This window comes from Sarcophilus harrisii, chromosome 4 (assembly GCF_902635505.1).
Source record: "Sarcophilus harrisii chromosome 4, mSarHar1.11, whole genome shotgun sequence".
Taxonomy (NCBI): Eukaryota; Metazoa; Chordata; class Mammalia; order Dasyuromorphia; family Dasyuridae; genus Sarcophilus; species Sarcophilus harrisii.
In genome coordinates, this window is record NC_045429.1 from 368,642,294 (window position 1) to 368,650,910 (window position 8,617).

Genomic DNA, 8,617 nt, shown 5'->3' on the forward strand with positions numbered 1-8,617 from the left:
TTATTAATATAAAAAAGTGTTAAAGATGAGACCATAGGATCCTGGACAATTAATAAGTTAAAACTAGAACAGAGGAAAGTTATTCTGAATCCACAAGTACCAAAGGGTTCCATGATACAATAAATGTTAACTCCTGCTCTAGCTTGTGCCTGAAATTTTGTGAGGAGCTGTTGATAGGTATTGTTGCTAGTCATAAGTATCAATGATGCAGAATCAGGAAAAATAAACAATTTAGTATGCTTAGAGCATAGACTTACTGTATACAAAGATTAGTGAGCCCTGAGCAACAATTTAAGTAATCTTATACAGAGTCTAGTGACATAGGCAAAAAGAGTACAAGGAAATTTTACAGAAAGCAGAAGGGAAAGATAATGATTTAGATATCAAAGAATAAATGGGAGTAGGAGAAGATGTGTATCAAGTAAAATGGGATGTTAGTTAGTAAAGTAGGGAGTGGGAATACAGAGAAATTATAAATGGAATTTGCAAAGTAACCATTAATACCAAAGCTATAGTTTGATGTCTAAGCTCTTGGATTGTTGTGAGACCTATTTGTATTAAGTAAATGGAAGAAAATTAAGTCAGAAATTCTCCTGTTACAAGTCTGATTCTTTCATTTTACAGATAAGGAAAATGAGATATAGAGAAACTAAGGAATTTGTTTAAAGTGATGCAGAGAATTAGCGGCTGAATTAGGACTAGAGGTTATCTCTCCTGACTCCCAGTTCCTTTTCTTGTTTGCTGAGTTACATTGCTGTTCAGTTATTTTTCAGTCATGTATGAGTCTTTGTGACCTCATTTAAGATTTTCTTGGCAAAGATTCTACTGGAGCAGTTTTGCATTTCTTTCCCCAGCTCATTTTACAGATGGGGAAACTGAGGTAGGTAGGGTTAAGTGATTTGCCTGAGGACAGGTTTGAAATCACATAGAAGAGTGTTTCTGACTCCAGGCTCAGCACTTTATCCACTTCCTTTGTATATGGATATGTGCATATATATTTAGGTATAACTATACATGTACACATGTATTCATATATGCACATGTAACATATATAAATATAATATTGTTCATATGCATATAATGCATATATATATATAATATATGTGTATAGAGAGAGAGAGGGAGAGAGAGAGAGAAAGAGAGAGAGAGAAGAAGAAGAAGAAGAAGAAGAAGAAGAAGAAGAAGAAGAAGAAAAAGAAGAAGAAAAAGAAGAAAAAAAGAAGAAAAAAAAGAAGAAAAGAAGAAGAAAAGAAGAAGAAGAAGGAGAGAGAGCGCTTTAACTACAATTACACTCTTACTCTTGGTCCCTGAGGAGGTAACTATTGCACCTTCTCTCTAGGGCTAACTCCAAAAAGTTGCAATGATTTTTTAAAGGCATATAAATTTTTCCTAGTATACTTGCACCCATATTGATTCTTTAATATTATTTAGTCAGCAATTCTTTATTAATTTTTAGAGAGGAATATTTACCAACATGGTCTAGTCAAAACTGTTATATAGTACAAATGGTCCAAAATATTACCCCCAAAGTCTATGACATACTCCCTTACCAATCCATACAGAATCCAGGGGAAAGTTGCCTCAAGTCTAGAAAGCATGCTTGGTAAAGGTGGAAATCAAAGCTCCTTCAACTCATTTGCAGAAGTCCCCAAGGTGCTCTCCTTATGAATGGTATAACTTTTCTGATGGCTCCTTGTAGAATGCTGAAACTGTTATCCTCAGTGTGACTTGTTTGCTTGGGGTGCCCAACACAGACACTGCATCGGCTAGCCTGGGACCCTGCAAGGACGAGAACCAGCAGTGAAAAAGAGGTCAAATCTCAAGTCCTCTTACAGGATGGGAGAGGAGAGAGGAGTCTGAGACCATGGTCAAGGGCAAGACTCATTTCCTAATTTCCCTCTCCCCACACTACCACCAAGCAATTCCTTTTCATAGATTTTGTTGAAACTCCTCTTTTCTAGCTTGCTATTTTCTTAATTTTTTTAAAAATTTCCAATTGCTCTCCTTATTTTTATAAGCCTCAGAGGGTATAATCAGGTCCTAGAGTCGACCAATATGAACAGACTTGCTATAACTCCTAGTTAATATTCATATTTGATTGATTCAATGAATATGCATTCTCCCTGAAAAAAAGTATCAAGGCAGAGCATGTTGTCATTTAATTTCAGTGTGGGGATAATTGATTGATTGGTTCAATCAATCCTGATCATTATATTTAGATGCTCTATTTTTAACCAAAGAACTGGAAACGTCAACCAGAGAATGGGTGAGCAAATCATGGCATGTGGATAGAATGGGATATTATAGTGTTTTAAAAACACTCAACCTAAAATATGTAAGTAAATATGCAAAGGCTTATACTAAATGATGTAAAATAAGATTGGTATAGTCAAAACTATACTTATATTGGCTGTAAATATGGAAGAAGAAAGAAAACTAAAAACATTTTTATTTTAGTTACTAATTTTTAAAATACTGAATACTTTATGTGAGAATTTATTCCTTTTTATATTGATTTGATCATACTTGTAAATGATAATTAAATTTGTGATGGGATTTTTAATTATCAATTTTTATTGATACCTTTTGTTTTTATCACATTTATTTTTTTTCCTTCTTTTTCTTTTCTGAGACAATTGGGGTTAAGTGATTTCCCCAAGGTCACACAGTTAGGGAATGTTAAGTATCTGAGGTCAAATCTGAACTCAAGTCCTCCTTACTTCAGGGCTGGTGCCCTATCCACTGCGCCACCTAGCTGCCCCCACATTTATTTTTGAGACCAGTTAGGTGTCATAGTGAATAGAGCTTTGGATACATAATCAGAAAACTCTGAGTTCAAATTTTATTTACTAATAAGTTACACTGGTTTTTCCCCTCTTCTTTTTCTTTTTTATCTTCTTTTTTTGTTTTTAAAATCTTATTTAATATTATATTTTTCTCAATTACATGTGAAAACAATTTAAACATAATTTTTTTTTAAAATTGAGTTTCAAATTCTTTTCCTCATTTCTCTCCCCAGCCCCCATGAAGAAGGCAAGAAATTTGTCATATATTATACAAATATAGTCATTCAAAACACAGACAAAACCCCCCAAGAAAAATAATGTAAAGAAAAAGCATCTTTGATCAGGCTCTACTATTCTTTCTCTGGAGATGAATAGCACCTTTCATTGTAAGTGCTACAGAATTGTCTTAAGTCATTCCATAGCTGAAAATAGCTAAATTATTCATGGTAGATCATCATATAATATTGCTGTTACCATGTACAATGTTCTCCTGGTTCTGTTCATTTCACTTTGCATCACTTCATGTAAATCTTACTATATTTTTTCTGAGAGAATCCCATTCGTTATGTCTTGAAGCACAATAGTATTTCATTACATTCATATACAACAACTTGTTCAGCCATTCCCCAATTGATGGATATCTCCTCAATTTTCAACTTTTTGCCACCACTAAAAGAGCTGCTATAAATATTTTTGTACACATAGGTCCTTTTTCTTTTTTATCTCTTTGGTATGTAAACCTAATAGTGATATTGTTTAGTCAAAGTGTATGCATGGTTTTATAATTCTTTGGGCTTAATTCCAAATTGCTCTCCAGAAAAGACGAATCAATATACAACTTCACCAATAGCATATTATTGTTTTAATTTTCCCACATCCTCTCCAACATTTATCATTTTCTTTTTCTATCATATTAGTCAATCTGATAGGTGTGAAGGAGCAACTCAGAGTTGTTTTAACTTGCTTTTCTCTCATCAATAGTGATTTAGAACATTTTTTCACATGACTATAGATAGCTTTGATTTCTTTGTCTGAAAACTGCCTGTTCATGTCCATTGATCATTTATCAATTGAGGAATGGCTTATTTCTCTACATTTAACTCAGTTTTCTATAAGTTTGAGATATGAAGTCTTTATTAAAGAAACTCATTTAAAAATTTTTTTTCACAGTAATGATGAACTATTGAACTATGTATTATTTCCCTCCAGCCTATTTTTCTATTATTTATCCTACTCTCTCTGTCTCTCTCCCTCCCTTCCCCTCTCTCTCTCTCTTTCTCTCTCTCTCTCTCTCTCTCTCTCTCTCTCTCTCTTTCTCTCTCTCTTTCTTTCTCCTTTTATCCTGCTCATTCTCAAAAGTGCTTTGCTTCTGACTTTTATCTCCTCCAAACCTCTCTCCCTTCTACCATCTCTCCTCACTATTGTCTTCTTTTATCCCCTTCCCTTCCTACCTTCCTACTTTCCTGTATAGTAAGATCAATTTTTATACCAGAACTGACTTTGTATACCCTAAAGGGCTATAAAATTTTGCATAGCTTTTAATCCAGAAATACTACTGCTAATATCTCCATCCCAAAGAGATTGAAACAAGAAGAGGAAAGGACCTATTTGTATGAAAATATTTATAGCATTTTTGCTCTGGCTAAGAATTAGAAATCAAAGGAATGTCAATGAATTAGGGAATGGCTAAAGAAGCTGTGGTATATGATTGCAATAGAATATTATTGTATTATAAGAAATGATAAGGAGGATGATTCAGAAAACCTGGAAAGACTTATGTGAACGAATACATAATGAAGCACACAGAATCAAAAGAATGCTGTACACAGCAGTAGTAATATTGTTCAATGTTAGCTATTTTCAATAATTCAATGATTTAAGATAATCCCAAAGGATTAATGATGAAGCATACTATCTACCTCCAGAGAAGGAATTAATATTATTTGAATAAATAATGCTGTTTTCACGTTCTTTCTTTTTTTCCTTTTATTCAAGTCTTCTTGTACAAAATTATTGACATGGAAATGTTTTACATGAGTGAACATATATAATCTATATCTCTTTGCTTACCATCTCAAAGAGGGGAAAGGAGAAGAAGAAATGGAAGGATCAAATTTCAAACTCAAAACTTTAAATATAATGTTTAAATTTTTAAAAAAATATTGTTTTGTAATCTGAATATTTAAGGACATTTAATTAAAAACAATCGATGAGAAATCTATCTTTCCAGGGATAGAAGTGGTCACAAAATACCAAAATAAATCATTTTGATTGCATGAAATTTAAAAACATTTACAATAATGAAATCAATTAAAATAAGATAAAAAGAAAAGCTGACAGTTAAGAAACAACAACTTTGTATTAAATATTTCTGATAAGGATTTGTTAATGCAGGGATTTGACTGTGATTTCATTATATAAGGAACTCCCTGGTGAGGAAAATCTCTGCTAATGCACATTAGCACTGGTATTACAATTTATTGCTCTAGAAAACAAGAATTAAGAAGATATTCAAAAAAAGGGCCACCAATTCTTCCATCACACTCTCTAATCTTACTGACACTGAGAGATATGGGATGACTTTAGGCTGCCTTCCCATCCATCTCTCAGGGATGGACAGACATTTCATTTTCACCTCTGATCTTTGATGTTGGTATAAGTCACAGGTCTGGATTTCTAAGATAGCCATGCCTTGGCTAGCATTATCTTAATCTTTTCACTGTTATTCTCCTAATGAAAGTCATATTTTCCCTTTTTATTATTATTAAAACTTTTTATTTTCAAAACAAATGCATGGATAATTTTTCAATATTGATCCTTGCAAAATTCTCTGTTCCAAAATTTTCCCCCTTCTTCCTTCTCCCTTCTCCCAAATGGCAAGCAGTCCAATATATGCTAAACATGTAAAGATATATATTATATCCAATATGTGTATAAACATTTATAAAATTATCATGTTGCACAAGAAAAATCAGATCAAAAAGGAAAAAAAATGAGAAAGAAAATAAAATGCAAGAAAACAACTACAAAAGAAGTGAAAATACTATGTTGTGGTCCACATTCAGTTCTCAGGGTTCTCTCTCTGGGTGTAGATGGCTCTCTCCATCACAAGACCATTAGAACTGGCATCAGTCATCTAGCTGTTGGAAAGAGTCACATACATAGAATTGATCATCCTATAATCTTAATGTTGCCATGTACAATGAATTCCTAGTACTGCTCATTTCATTTAGCATCAGTTCGTGCAAGTTTCTCCAGACCTTTCCAAAATCATCTTGCTGATAGGTTCTTACACAACAATAATATTCCATAACATACCATAACATACCATAATTTATTCAGCCATTCTCCAATTAATGGGCATCCACTCAGTTTCCATTTTCTTGCCACTACAAGAAGGGCTGCCACAAACATTTTTGCAAATGTGGGTCCCTTTTCCTCTGTTAAGATCTCTTTGGAATGTTATACACCCAGTAGAAACACTGCTGGATGCAGTTTTATAGCCCTTTGAGCATAGTTCCAAACTGCTCTCCAGAATGGTTGGATCCGTTCACAGTTCCACCAACAATGCATCAGTGTCCCATTTTTCTCACATCCCCTCCAACATTCATTATTATATTTTCCTATCATCTTAACCAATATGAGAGATGTGTAGTGGTATCTCAGAGTTGTCTTAATTTGCATTTCTCTGATCAATAATGATTTGGAGCCCCTTTTCATATGACTAGAAGCGGTTTCAATTTCTTCTGAAAATTCATATCCTTTGATCATTTAACAATTAGAGAATGGCTTGAATCCTTACAAATTTGAGTCAATTCTCTATGTATTTGAGAAATGAGGCCTTTATCAGAACCATTGATTGTAATTTTTTCTTAGTTTATTGCTTCCCTTCTAATTTTATCTGCATTGGTTTTGTTTGTACAAAATCTTTTTAACTTAATATAATCAAAATTATCTATTTTGTGATCAATAATGAACTCCAGTTATTCTTTAGCCATAAATTTCTTCTTCTTCCACAGATCTGTGAGGAAAACTATCCTTTGTTCTTCTAATTTGCTTATAATATCTTTCTTTATGTCTAAATCATGAACCCATTTCAACCTTATCTTACTATGCAGTGTTAGGTGTGCTCAATGCCTAATTTCTGAAATACTAATTTCCAATTTTTCCATCAGTTTTTGTCAAATGGTGAGTTATTATCCCAAAAGTTGGGTCTTTGGGTTTGTCAAACTCTAGATTGCTATAGTTATACCCTATTTTGTCTTGTGATCCTAACTTATTGCACTGATTGACTATTCTATTTCTTAGCTACAACCAAATGGTTTTGATGACTGCTGATTTATAATATAGTTTTAGGTCTGGCATAGATAGAACACCTTCATTTGCATTTTTCAATAATTCTCTTGAAATTCTTGACCTTTTTCTTCCTGATGAACTTTGTTATTATTTTTCTAGATCTGTAAAATAATTTCTTGGGTGTTTGATTGGTATGGCACTGAATAAGTAGATTAATTTAAGTAGTATTGTCATTTTTATTATACTCGTTTGGCCTACCCATGAGCACCTGATGTTTTTTCAATTGATTAGATCTGAATTTATTTGTGTTGTGTTCATATAATTCCTGACTCTGCCTTGGCAGATAGACTCTCAAATATTTTATATCATATACAGTTAATTTTTTATTATAGCTTTTTATTGACAAAACATGCATGGGTAATTTTTCAACATTGATCCTTGCAAAAATTTCTATTCTAACATTTCCCCTCCTTCCATCCACCCCCTTCCCTAGATGGCAGGTAGCCCCATACATGTTAAATATGTTAAAGTATATCTTAAATACAATATATGTATACAAATTTATACAGTTGTCTTGCTACACAGGAAAAATTGGATTTAGAAAGAAGGTAAAAGAAAATGCAAGAAAAACAAAAATGCAAGTAGACAATAAAAGAAAGAGTATAAATGCTATGTTGTGGTCCACACTCATTTCCCAGTGTTCTTTCACTGGGTATAGCTGGTTCTGTTCATTAGTGATTAATTGAACTGATTTGGATCCTCTCATTGTTGAAGATAGACACTTCCATCAGAATTGATCCTCATATAGTATTGTTGTTGAAGTGTATAATGATCTCCTAGTTCTGCTCATTTCACTTAGCATCAGTTCATGTAAGTCTCTCCAAGCCTCTCTGTAGTCATCCTGCTTGTCATTTCTTACAGAGCAATCATATTCCATAACATTCATATGCCATAATTTATTCAGCCATTCTCCAATATATGGGCATCCATTCAATTTCCAGTTTCTAGCCACTATAAAAAGGGCTGCCACACACATTTTTGCACATACGGATCCCTTTCCCTTCTTTAATATCTCTTTGGGATATAAGCCCAGTAGTAACACTGCTGGATCAAAGGGTATGCACAGTTTGACAACTTTTTGAGCATAATTACAAATTGCTCTCCAGAATGGTTGGATCTTTTCACAATTCCACCAATAATGCATCAATCATCTACAATTATTTTAAATGGAATTTCTCTTTGTATCTCTTATTGCTGTACTTTGTTGGTAATATATAAAAATGTTGATGATTTATGTGGATGTATTTCTATTCCGCAACTTTGCTAAAGTTATGAATTGTTTCTAGTAGTTGTTTAGTTGGTTCTCTAGGATTCTCTAAATATACCATCATATCATCTGCAAAGAGTAATAATTTGGCTTCCTCATTACCTACTCTAATTCCTTTAATCTGTTTTTCCTCTCTTATTACTAAAGCTAATATTTCTAATATAATATTGAATAACAATGGTGGTAATGGGCAACCTTGTTTCACCCC